Raw genomic sequence first — 14,466 nt, 5'->3', positions numbered from 1 at the left:
CAATTGCACCTTATCCGTGACGTGTTATTCCTAATAAAAGAAAAATTAAATGTTCAAAAAGTGAAAGTAAGCAGACAGATCAAGGCGCAATCGGAACTTCTCCGGCCTTTCCAATACACTTGCAAGACCTCGCGACCTAATGTCACAGATCAAATTTGCATATAAGAGGTCAAACAGTAAGCAATCAGGATATGAAGTCTTAGATTTTTAAGTGACTTATTTACAATTTCCAATGAGTTAAAATTTTGGGTTGAGGCCCAATGATTAGAACTCTTTATTTTAAGATTTCATGCTACATTCAAGAATTCTTGAGTCGGAATTGGCAATGTTAAAGAAGGGAAATCCTACTCTGAGAAAGAAAAAGAGGGGGAAACTTGGCTTTAGTGTGAAATTTCCCCGGGGGTATACTAATCTAGAGTACAGATTCCGGGGGGAAAAGCTGACTATGGGGAAAATCCTACTCTACAACACCGGACCACCTCGAAAAAATAAAGTAAGAAATCTGAATACTTAGGGGAAAAAAACAAACGAGTTAAATGTAAATGTCAAATTACCCGCCGTTTCATTCTTAACGCCATGCACTTTTTTGTTCGTGTTTTCATGAAGTGAATGGTTGAGTGGATAGTTAGATATGTCGAAGAGGTCTCTGTGTCTGGCTATGTCTCCTTCTAAATCTGGAATTTCTATTTCGTTTTTGTTTTGTTTTGTTTTTTTTTTTTTGTTTGTTTTTTGCTTGTCAAGAAATTTTTGGGTAAGAATTTTTTTTGACTGGGGTGGACCCCCCCCCCTCTGGAAAAAATTCCTGGATCCCCTCCTGGTATATCAAACTTGTCCGTGAATGATAACCGAATCTGATCTCCGTACATTCTTTTCATGTAGTTGTAATGGAAATTAGACATGAAAAAGACATGACTAGCTTAGACAAATCCAGTATGGTCTGTCCATTGTAGACGGGTTTGTTCAAGAAGAGCTTAACTTTTTTGTTTTTACTCCCACTAGATTATCATTGAATATTATAAAACGATCGAAGGATGGTTTGGCACATAATTTCTTCAGTTTTCTTTCTGCATCTTGATATCTACACGATTTCTTAACTTCTACATAGTTTTACCAAATACGGCATTGTTCATTAATTTGAAGAAATATTTTTCAAAGTCGTTTTTGGTATTTCTTCTTTTGCTGGAATTGAAATCGATGTAGGTTTTCAGCCAGGGTTCTTGGCGATACTCTAAAATTTGGTGTATTTCAGTAACTTTCTTCCCTAATGATAAATAAAGTTGCAAGTTTCGATAATGTAGGACGTAATGTTTCTTATTTTCTAAAGTGGGAATTAGTTCAGATGTCTTTCCATGTCCTCGCATTGTGAGCCCGTCTCTGGCGTGTAGTTCCTCCCACGGGAAAGTTCCTCGTCTTGTACGAGTTTGTGTTCAGGGGCCAGAGGGTAACAGTTGTGATAATACTGCAAGACGGATGGATACTCTAAATCAACCTCTGAAGTATATCCTATCCGACTGTCTGTAAAGACTTGTGTGACATCAGAATGATCCCTTTCACTCTCATCCAACCAGCGCATAAAGCCGATGGGGAGGGGAAACGCATGACACCCCCGTACAAATTACTGGCGTCCAAGTAAATGAGAAATTTGATAGGTTTGGAAGGGTCATAATTTTCATTCAAAATCTGAATGATTAGCCTCGCTAAATTTTTTGCTAATCATGGACACTCCACCGCGTAGCCCTAGTTCAAAATAAATTATACCTGAGAGGATCTGTAATAAGATCTAGTGAAATCCCTGTCATTTTCAAAGCAGCATCCCAAACAAGTCCTGGGGATGTAACATACTGGCAGGCATCAAGCTTGTAATATAATCTAAGGTAATGTCTCGGAGATGTCGGCTAATAAGAGAACGTCAGTGAGCACATATAATACGCTCCTTTTTAAGACGATTGTAAAACGCTTCTTTGGGTGGTAAATTCTTTTCCTTAAATCGATCATAATTGTCGATGTAATCGTAACAGTACACGTTTTTTTTTCGCGCAGAGTCTCTTCACCTTTAAATTTTGAAATGTGAAGGTCCTTCACAGGTTTAATTCTTGACGAAGTCGTTCCCAAAGAGCTGGTCATAAACTGGAATGAATCAATGAAACGTAAATCTCCAATAAAAAAGATCACGTAACGCTCCATGTATTGGGCGATAACTTTAATTTCTTATCTCTAAGTTCTTCCTATCCCCTGACAGAGAAGATGCCCATCAAACCCTCGCGAGTTAAGTTGTGAAAAATAACGGGAATAAAGTTTTGGTTCTTGAAAATTGAAATTACAAGAGTTGCAGGCTGCAACTCGAAAATTTCTATATTCTGGAGAATCTTGGCCCTCGATCCCAATATGGTAATGATAGCGTACTTTTTTGGTTTTGTCATTGAACGACTTTTCGCAGATGTGGAAATGGCCTACGTTACGAAATATTTTTTTTGTTTCTTTATTCATGAGAGGGGGTTCATCAACTGAAAGGATAGTCATCTATTTTGTATTCTTCCTCTCGTAATAAGCTATCTAAGGGTCGGTACACATTGTAACGCTTGCATTATAAGTCATGAAACTTAAGTTCTAGCCTTACTGTTTGTATACCCTTAATACACGTTTTTTCAAGTCTTACAAGTATGACTTACGTATAGAGCACTGCTCTATTTCTTAATACAAGACTTAGCCAATGACGACAGCGGCGACAAAAATAGTTTTTACTGTATTTGTTCTTACATCGCTTCGTTGATCCCAACATTTGGTTTTAAATCTTTGATTAAGGACATACCTACTGATAATTTTTCAAGATAATCTTAATTTCAGATTATAGTGCCATCAGATGTTCATAGACAAAAAATCAGCATGCATTACCATGGGTTTTAAAAAGATATCAATTGATGAAAATTCTTGTATAATTCAAAGAAAAAATATACGAAAATTACTAAACATATATTCTAGATGTTTTGTTTATCCAAACTTGTTTAAGAAGAAGAGTACAACAGAATATATGTTGACATTAAAATGTAGCACATAGTTTCTTTAAATAATGGAACTCTTCAACTCCAGGGAAAAAAGACAATAAAGTTCAAACTACGTTGCGTATGTTCTTAAACAGAAGTGGATATTTCCGTCTTCTTGCAAGTGAAGTAGATCTACGTTTCAGTGGCTTGATCTAACTAAGAAATGTATAAGAGGAAAAATTCCTTCTCAAAACACTGAAATTTTAGTTTGTTCCTCAAACTTTTTGAAAAGACCCATTTCTCTTTTATAGCATTTACGAGAAACTTTAATAGTTTGGTAGATGTAAGGGTCGTTAAGTGACTTAAAGCATCGCATTTTTCTTTGGAAAATATGTATTTCTTCCAATGCAACGAAAAAGAAGATGGGCGAATTATGTGATCGAAATGCCTTAGTATGGTGTGACAAATACGTAGGTGAAAAATTAAATCTCAATTTTAACAAAATTTTCTTTGATATTTTATATATCATTTAAGTGTACTTAATGTATAATCTAAACAATTTGCAAAAATCTCAAAATGATTGAAATTATTTGTGTATAAAATAGCATACACACAACAAACATTGCAGAAAGGATCATTTTCTCATATTATAATATGAGAAGGTTTTCGCTCTATTTTTTTTGTTGTTGAAAGTTTATCGGTAGAAATATGCGTTAAAATATACTTTTTTTGTTTGGCAAAAACATGGAGCAAAGACCCACTATACCATAAAAATATACTTTTATGACACACCATTCGTATACCGGTATTTCCGAGAAATACTTGGTGACCATTTAATCGAGGGTCATATCAGACACATGTTTTAAATGCCACTATTCATTATGAATTGTATAGCGTGTTAGTGTCAAAGGAATGTGATACACGGGATTTTTATTGCTTAGAGTTCGATCCCCAAGAATACCACATTATTTTTTAAATAAAAGAATATTTTTTCTCAAGATTTTTTCTCAAGAAAGTGTTTCTCGTGAATTCATAGTCCGAATCAGATCATTATTTACACACTGAATTGTCGACAGATTTTTCCGTTGTTTCCCGATCATGACAAGGAGCACATGGCGGGTGTGACCGGTCGGCAGGGGATGCTCACTCCTCCATGGCACCTGATCCCACCTCTGATATTTTGGAGGTCCGTGTTTGCTCTGCTCCTATTTTGTATTGTTTAATGGACCTTTGAGCTTGAATACTGTTCGTTATCTCCATATATTTCATCATAAGTTTAAGGGTCAATCTTTTAAATGATATACACACTGATGTTATTCCCCATAATTATTTTATAAATTTGGTTTCGTAAACCAATGCACCAAGTAAATCTATTTATAGTAACAGGTACTTCCATTCAAGTTAAACATGGGAAGGTGAAATACTGAGAAAGGGCACTATACCTCTTTAATTGCTTGAGTCAGTAATCAACATCGAATGCCTAGGGGCCTTTGGTTGGGCCTAAATAAAAATTTCCTCTCAGTGTGATATATATATATATATATATATATACAACTAAACATCCCAATATTAGCAGTTCAAGTGATTTCCCATTCGAGGTTATATGGGAAATGCCATCCTTCGGAAGCTTGCACAAGGTCCTGGAATTGTACCCCAATTTTTGGAAAGAAAACTTCTAAAAGTAGCAATTTTTCAATTACAAATTCATGGAAAAAGTTATATATTTTAAATTAATTAATTTGCAAACATTCCCAAGTTGTAAAGATTCAACTTTTTAGCTCAAATGAGCTTAAAGCTCAAGTGAGCTTTTTCTGATCACCCGTCGTTCGTCCGTCCGTCTTTAAACTTTTCACATTTTTATCTTCTCGAGAATTCTTTGGCCAATTTTAATCAATTTTGGTGCCTAGCACGCCTGGGTAAAGGAGATAAGAAATAAATCTTAAAATAAAGAGTCAAGCCCCCTTCGAAGGGGAGATAATCAAGAAAAGGCAAAAATAGGGTGGGGTCATTAAAAAGTCTTCTCAAAAACCACTGGGCCAGAAAAACTGAATCTTATGTGGAAGCTTCCTGAGGTAATGTAGATTCTAATAAATTGTTTACATCATGGCTCCCGGGAGTAAGGTAGGCCACAATAGTGAATCAAATTTTTGCATCGAAATATATAGGAAAAATCCTCTTCACAAGAAGCTTCCTGAGGTAGCGTAAATTCTAAATTGTTTACATCATGACCCCCGGGGGTAGGGTGGGGTCACAATAGGGAATCAAAGTTTTACATTGAAATACATGGGAAAATCTTTAAAAATCTTCCTCTCAGGAACCACTGGACCAGAAAAGGTGAAACTTAGGTAGAAACTCCCTTATGTAGTGTAGATTCTAAATTATTCACATCATGACTCCTGGAAGAAAGGTGGGACTCAAATTTATACACTGAAAAATGAAGGAAAAACCTTTGAAAATATTTTTTCTAAGAACTACTGGACCAGAGAAGCTGAAATGAAAAAGTTGAAGACAACGAACAGTGTGTATAAACAATACAAATATGTGAAGAGGGCATAAAACACGACCCCTGGAAAATAAACTCCCACTTCATATGGCATTATACGTATGTGGGTTTTTTTTTTTTTTATTAATTACTTCGGTATTGTGCGCTTTTTAGCAATTCAGAAAAAAATCAGGTTTATATAACACTACCCTCCTTAAAAAATGAGAGCCCAGACGAGAGATATCATTTTGTTTTATGTCTTTTTAAAAAAAAATTATTTAATTATTCTTTTTTTTAAGCTTTTTTATTTATTTTTTTGGTCACTTTAATTGTGCCTTTTTATGATCTTTAATTAAAAAATCTCAGCCAAAAACTCAATTTCTCCCAATACTAGAGGCTTTTATGCCCCCCCCCCCCCCAAAAAAAAGGTTGTACATTATTCAAATCATATTGTTTGCTTGTATGTTTTTTTCATAAGTTTTAATGCGCTAATTAATGATGGATAATTGAACACTTTCAGAGGAAACTCGGATTTTTATATCACACGACCCCCGCCATTTCCCAAAGAGAGAGAGAGAGAGATAAAGAGAGAATGGCCAATCAATGTATTTTTCATATATAAATTAAGTCAAGCTGTTCGTCTAAAATAATAGTACTTTTTCAATGATAATTATTATGTTCCGGAATTTATTTCTTGTTTGGAGGAGCAGGTTCGATTGTATCTTTCTATTGTCCTCACACAAATGGCTCGAAGAACTTTATAAAGAAATCATCCTCTCCAGCCACCACTACACTTAACACAGGAACCAGGTCAATAAGATTTTGCTGAAGAAACACTGCATTAAGTAAATAATACATGTACATATCATTTTAAAAGGACCCCCCCCTTATCTGCTGAAAATGTGACTTTCTTAGACATAGCCTTCCCCTTGCAGTGGAAAGCAAGCTGACAGAGCAATCATCTTCACTCCGTCCTTACAGTTTCCTTATTAAAGCAATTCCAGAATCCACTAACCTTTATCATAGTACAGGACCTGTATCAGAAGGAAAGTTTTTGACCGTCAGTCAGTCATTATATTCTCCATGATAAATAAGTGTACCTGTGCTTAGGAAAAGAAGGAGTCATTTTTTGAATTTAAAAAAAAAACAGTGTGTTTACTCCTGCTTGGTTATAAATGACAATTTTGCTTAAATGAAGACATAATTAAAACCTGGCCTATATTTGTTTCCGCTATGCAGATAATAGTGCATTATACCAGAAGTGAATTTTGAGGGTCCATAAGCAATCAGCAGAATGGAGATTTTTGCAGAGGATAAAGTTGTACATGATCAAACGTAAAATTTAGTGATCGGTCATGGAGGGGGGGGGGGTCTGCTACTTTCTTCGTAAAGCATGCATTTAGTACACTCCTCCTAGCTCCCGGTGTGACACAAGTTTTTTTTATATTTATAAGAGAAATGACATCTGCAGCATTGTCACCACTATGCTTTTAAATAACACTAGATTTGGTCTATGCTAAGGAGTTTTCCGTGGAATGCATCGTCGGAAACCATGGCCAAAATGTACGATCCTCTCACATTCTGGAGAGAGCTACATGTATATATATGCAGACCGTGGCATGAGACGATGCGTGCAAAAAAGCAGCATTAAAACAATCCCTTTCGCCCCCGCACAGTTTTCCCCTGGAGTCAAATCTTTGTGTATTCGTTAAAGTCTATTTTATTACTTTAAAGAGGATACGAGAGAGAGAGAGAGAGAGAGAGAGTTACATGTACCGAGTACCAAACATGACCAAATAACTGAATTAACCTTTGTACTGCAAAATACAGAAGGTCAACTTGGCATACTTGGTGCGGAATTGAAAGCGCGTAAGAATAGTCCTGTGCATAATCCGGTTGTACAAACAACCTTGAATGTTGTTCATCTCACTGCATGTCTGCTTCCTAAGGAGAGAAATAACCCGAAAACAAGCCAACTAACTCCTTAGAAGTTTCTAATCAAATTGTACAATTGTCGTTTTTTTTTTAGCCGCATGCTAAATGTTACATCAGTTTTAAGTGTTATTCGAATCATCCGCATTCAATAAAATTCGTTTTATTTCTACGACCTCATCAGAGTTATATAGTTGCTTTTTACCCCATGCGACCAAAGCCATATACGTGTATTATTATATCTCCATAAAGAGGGTGTTGCAGTTCTTTTGTTATTTTCCCTAAAGTTGTAGCAATTTAAAAGAAAAATTTCAAGTAACAGAAAACGGTCTTAATTTTTTTTCAGATACAACGGTACATGTATATACAGCACAATGTAGAACAATATTTAGAAACTGCATATCGACTACCGATTTGCCATTAAATGAAGTGTAAATTAGCCACTTAGCAAAATAAGTCAAGTTTTCTGTTTTTCAAATATTTAGGGAATCCCCATTGTTCTGAAAAATTGCCTCCTTGAAAGAATGAATTTGAATACGCATAAAAAGACAGGGTTTTTCTTCAAAACTGCCATTTCCGATTTTTTTTTTCAAAGACGCATATTTTTGAAAATCACAAAAATCGAATAAAAATTATTATCCATCGGAAATGGAAAATGTGCACATAAAATAGCACATGATATTTCAGTGCTGGAGCTGGTCTAGTGGTAAAGCGTGTGAGCTCTTTGCACAGCTTCTTTTACCTGGGAATGGGTTCGAATCCTGGAATGGCTGGTATATACATATTTTTTTTTCTTAAATAATGGAAGTACACTGTAAAAAATAAGTGTTTTAAAAATAAACACCAAATTGCCACAGATAATAAACATTTTAACACATTTAAAATTTAAACACTTCGTGAAGTGTTTAAGAAATAAACACGTTAGAATGTTTAAATTCTAAACGCATGAGGTTTAATAATTAAATACTTCCTTCTCATTCTGTTTAAATACTAAACACTTCAAAAACACAATACGTTTAAAGATTAAACACTAAATAAACACAAGGAGTTTACTAAATAAACACTGTACGTGTTTAAAATTTAAACATTTCATGTTTTATTAATAAACACGTTCAACCTAAACACTTAAACACTTAAACATGTTTATTCGATGCAACAGATAATAATCACTTAAACATGTTTATACATCATTTTTTAAACACTTCAACGTGTTTAATTTACATAATAAATAAACACTTAAACGTGTTTATAAGTTTTCAACATTTTTATTTGAAACAAACATAAAACAGTACAAAACACACTGTTCTTGATGATGAACATGTACATAAAGCTTAATTAATAAATGATTTAATGTTGAATAGAGATTCAAACTTTATAAACAATTATAACAATTATCAACACATTTGCTACCACACACATGTAGATACAAAATTCAATTCAAGTTGAAAGATAGAATTATCAAAAAAAAAAAAATAATAAAAAAAAATGAATAAATAAAAAAAACTAGACATGTAAAACCTTCATGCGAACTAAAATTCAATAAAATTGGGGGGGGGGGGGGTTGAAATAGGAAAATCGCTTAATAAAATGAAAAATTATTTTTCAGGAATCAAATTTTGAAACTTTATTTTAAAAAAGGGACAGGGCGTCCATTACATCTTTTTTAATAAAACAAACAAATTCATAATTAAATATAATGCACAAAGACTGAAAATGTCATTTATTGCCTGGGTACGGGATATATACATTGTGTATGTATTGCAGTTAATAAATCCAGTTGAACCTGTATAATTTTACTTTCACTAATATTCAGAGTTTTAACCAAATGGAGAAAATTTCCAGTTTTTACCTGTAAACAACTAATTCATTAAATATTCTTGCAAATTCACAAGAGCTGCGGGGGTATCACTCACTAAATTTCATATAATATTCTAACCGAGTTAAACAGCCTCCTTTGCTTGTGTGTAAATTTCAGGTTCTTCTGCCATGGATGATGATCTCCAGTTTTCCATTCTCCAAAATTTTATTGAACCTTAGTATTTCTAATTCCTTCTTCTGAACAGAAATATCCTGCAAAATAGATAGATATAAAATATTCACTATGCAAATTCAGAAAATTACATGTATCTGTAAAAGAATACATTGAGATAAAAAAAAATTGTTATCCTTCACACCAATTTTAATTATATAATACATACTGAGAAACAAGTTTGAAATAAAAATCTGCAATACAAATTAATCATATAAGCATACAAACAGTGTATACACTAAAAAATTAAATATTAATGTACCTACAGGAGCAGCCCAACAGCAACAATTAAGAGGAAAGGGGGGGGGGGCTACCCAAGGCATTTTCTATCATGTAAACAACACTCCCCAAATATGTAAAATCTCCTTAAAGAATACATGCGCGGGCAGGGGATGAAAAGTGTTGTTGTTAACGCTTATGTGTTAAGTTATGTATGGTCAGCAAATAATCATAATAATGCGTGATAGGGAGCATAGATTTTATCAAGGGCAGGTAATTGGATTACATTTACTTAAATTTCATGTTACTGGGAGACCCAAAACTAGTGTAGGCTAGGAAACAATGATGTTTGTGTGTGAGAGAGGGTATGTGTGGGTGTGTAAGGGTTGACCCTTTTTCTTTGAAATGCCCTTTAAACTCACCTCTCAAGGTTAAATGTTATCTTCGTTTAAAATCAATTTCCTTTATCAAGTAATGTATTCTTCTCAGGATTCACAATAAGAGATGAACGTCCCTGCAAATTAATAAGATATCGCAATATACTTAAAGACTACAAATATTTTATGCCGACCGCTGCACATGGCTGCATTTGCACTCAGACGATAGGCCTAACAATCCTGCATTTCATAAATGAAAAGCAGTATAAATCTCTAACGTATTAAGCATTCAAATTTTTTTTTTCCAGATTTTATATAAAGAAATGTATAAATACCTCCTGTTTCCTTGTTAGATATGGTGTTTTTGCCAGTATATGCGTGATTCTGCAACTTCTGCGTTCAAATGGCATGTTATGACATAATCAATTGCGTCATTTTCTATCATACCGCATTAAACACAGGTGTTTAATTTGCAATTTCTATATATATACCATGTGTTTAATTTATAAATATATGATGGTTAAGAAATGAACACTCGTGTTAAACACCGGTGATTAAAATATTGATAAAATTGTAAAAGTCATCATAATATATGTTTCTCTTTCCCCTTTAACAGTTTATGAAATTTATGAATTTTTGCCACAAAATTACCAAAAGTTAATGTTAATTGTTATTGCTTTTGGTATGATCTAAAGTCAACGTATTGCCTGGCTATTCATATTTTTTCTATGTCGAAAAATATCTACTAGTATGTACGGAATTACTTCATCAATTAAGAAATTGTACAAATTGCAAATGCACACAGCAATACTGAGAAGCAACACCTAATTTAATTTTTGATTTGATGCATATGAACATTGCGTGTTTAAGATGGATGATTAAACACCCTACTTATTGAACACCAATTTAAATAGTCGTGTTTATATTTTAAACGCTAATGTTTTGTATTTAAACCCACCATGTTTAATTGTAAAACACGACTGTTTAAAAATTAAACACAAGTTAAACATCATTTTTTACAGTGTACAATGTAACATCTCTCTTGAGAGAGAAAGAGAGAGGGAGATATGTCGTAAAGTTGATGAGTAATATTTCTTGCATGGAGAATTAAATTGTTTTCCTTGATATTGTGATCTAAATCAATAAGACATACATTTAGTGACAATGTCTTAAAAAATAAAGTACTATCATTTTAAATAATTTAATTTTTTCATACTCGTTTCGTTTCATTATTGTTCTGTTAATTAGATGCTCAGATTTGACTTGAAACAACTAAATTGAAATGACTAAATGGAATTTTTTGGATATTGCAACAACAGCGTGATTATTGGACACATTTTTATATACATATTAAAAAATATTAACGCATGCTGTCTACAGCACATCTTTCAAAATATGCGAGATGCACTTGCCATTAATCGTGCATTTTATCGTTCTAATTTTTCTCGTGCAATATGGCGACAGTGACCATAGAAGTGAAAAAAGTTTACTATCAGGTCGCCAGTCTATAGGATAGGATAATTTTTATTTAAAGTCGGATAAATCAACAAGATAGGAAAAACTTTGCATGAAATAAACGTAAAATGTGAAATGCTTTATTATAACAAGCTGGACATACCCGCCGTATAAAGTCATCTACATGTGCGAAGCATTATCTGTATTTAGAGATAACTTCATGCGTCGTGGGTATTTAAATGTCCTTCTCGATATAGGGAATAATTACGAGTTTCTGCAACACCCTCCTTAGGATAAAACACAATTTAGGGTCTAAATGATTTCAATTTCATCATTATGATAATTTATTATCTTTTCCCAAAGAGGTTGTGTTTGTCTTTGATTAACTGATCGAAGGATTCCATTCCCAAACGTATTAAACCCAGAAAATTTGTTGACAAGCAAAACAAAAAAAAGTTATAATTCCATTTCCCAAATGTGAAAAACACCTATTTTGTGGTGGTGATGGTGGGTCCATGTTTTTAGGGGGGGGGGGGTCTAAAGTCATTTTTTTATTTGCTTCAGTATACAGTATATACTTTTAATGACTCTGCAAATTCAAGAGGGAGGTCCGGACCCCTCCCCCTTCTAGATCCGCGCATGAGGAAGTAGTGAGTACTGAACGCTTCCTGTTGCCATTTACCAATTAACAATTATAATGCAGGTTACGTCCCTTCAACAGCGGTACAAGTTAATATTCGCATATAAATATAGCCCTTTCCGACCAAGCATGAAGTGCAAGGTCGATATGCTTCTCAGTGAAGTCGATATATCTATGGATTGACCGAATGAAAGGGCTACATCTGTTACATGACTTTTTACGATTGACAAAACAGAATTTGAAACTATAGGAACAAGCCACAAGTTTTCTCTCGTCTCTTTTTTAACACACAGAGACCAAAGATCATAATAATAAGCTGGGCCGGGTTTCACAAAACTATCGTAAGATTTGTTCTAAGATAGATCTTACGATCATCTTAAGATGTGACTTATGACGATCATAAGATATGCCCCTGCCGTTTCACAAAACTATCTTAAATATAACAAGTTTGGCTTTCCAGAAAGCCATAAATGTCATCTCTTTGGCTTCATGAATGTCACAGAATAAACAGTGGAATGTTACATTATTTTTTCAGCTATTACATGCAGTAGTATCGCTTTTGAAAAAAAGGGGGGGGGGGAGAAAAAAATCGACGACTTATCTGAACAATCTTTGACAAGGGGAAAAAGGGGCTGTCCAAACTCCACATTTTCATTTCTTGAAAGGGAGGATTAAAACTTTTCCAACAAACATATTTTATATTATAGTACATTCCCATGGGATGATTTGACGTACCATACTGCAACAAAAGATGGAAGATGGGGCAAGGACGCGCCTTTGAATGAATATTTTTAATGTTTGGGAAAAACATGGAAGGGGGACGACCCTCCTGTTGCTACATGCCTATATTATTTTACTTGTTGTAAATATGCTTTATTCATTTTCAGGCGCGTAGCTGCCTATACGCAAATACGCAAGTGCGTACACATCATTTTCAGAAAAAAAGAAAAGAAATAAAGAGAGAATTATTCGGAGAAAAAAAATCTCAGTACCATCCAACACATATTCGTGTTTCAAATTATTCTGTGTCATACTGTGTCGATTTAAATTTTAAATTATCATGGCTGTATGATAAAATTGAAATCTTTTATCTAATAACTGACAAATCCAAATAAATCATTCATTATTTTGTCATTGTTCTATCATACATTGACATTTTTTAAAAAGATCTTTGAAAAATTAAATTTCAGCCACATTATTGAATGCTATGATCTACTAGTATGATTTACAATACGATATTTTTTTGTTCATAATTAAAATTTTGTATACGTGTTTTTAAACGTTAAGAATGATTATATGATACCAATTAATATATCGGTTAAATTTTTAGCCTCAATTATATGTACAATAAGTTTCCATGGAATATTAATTTTCGTTAAAACAATAAATATTACTATGTCTTTTATTTCCTAAACAAAAAATAAATGGCATGATTTTTATATTTCAAGAAAATGAATTAATTATTTGGTAAAACTTCGGAGCTTCTGGGCCCTCACCAGCAGGCACGTAGTATCAGGGGAGCCTCCCCCAACTTATTCCCAATACCTAACATTTTACTATTGAAAATGTACATTGACAGGGTGGACCCCCACTGTTTTTTGTACCATTGTTAAATCATGGTAATTTGGTAATGTATTAATAAAAGTTTGGTTTGTGAAAGATGGACCCCCCCCCCCCCCCTTAACAAACACACATACACAAGAAATAGGATTTCGAATTTTGACAATCTTACTTTTTCGTCCTTGCAATTCAAAATTTTAAAGTTGTATTTTTTTCCTGGCTGGCAAAAACATAATTACGTGCCTGGCCAGAGCCCTTAAACACTGGGGGGGGGGGGGCTCAAGACCCCCCGCACCCAACCCCTGCCGTTCTCTGCGTACACATCATTTCTATTCTGGCTACGCGCCTGATTTTGAATATTTTTTGTACAATGTCTGTAAAAAAAAATCTAACCACTGAGAAATATTCGTAAAAATTAGATATAAAACAATTGTTCCGTATGAAGATGGATAAAACCTTAGCGTTTCTTTTGACTTTAGTTTGTAGTCGCCTACTACAACAGCAAAGCAGTTTTAAAGCGCTAACTTAAATTAATCCGAACCTCAATTATAATTTCCAAAGATTTTCCTTATTTTAAACGTATCCTCTGAAGTGACTTGGCTATCGAGCCACTGGGAATATCAAGGAAAACATTGAGACACTCCTGCATCATATCCTTCTGCTGCCAATATGCAGATTCATGTGTTAACGCTATATTATGTTTATATAATATAAGTACATGTACACGTATACGCTTGTGGGAAAATAGCATGCATAGAAAGGTTATAAAATTGAAAAGTTACCATTTAAAA

The sequence above is a fragment of the Saccostrea echinata genome, unplaced genomic scaffold (genome assembly GCF_033153115.1).
Source record: "Saccostrea echinata isolate AGI-Se365-2 ecotype Australia unplaced genomic scaffold, CSIRO_AGI_Sech_v1 ptg000073l, whole genome shotgun sequence".
Classification (NCBI taxonomy): Eukaryota; Metazoa; Mollusca; class Bivalvia; order Ostreida; family Ostreidae; genus Saccostrea; species Saccostrea echinata.
This window is presented reverse-complemented; position numbering follows the sequence as displayed.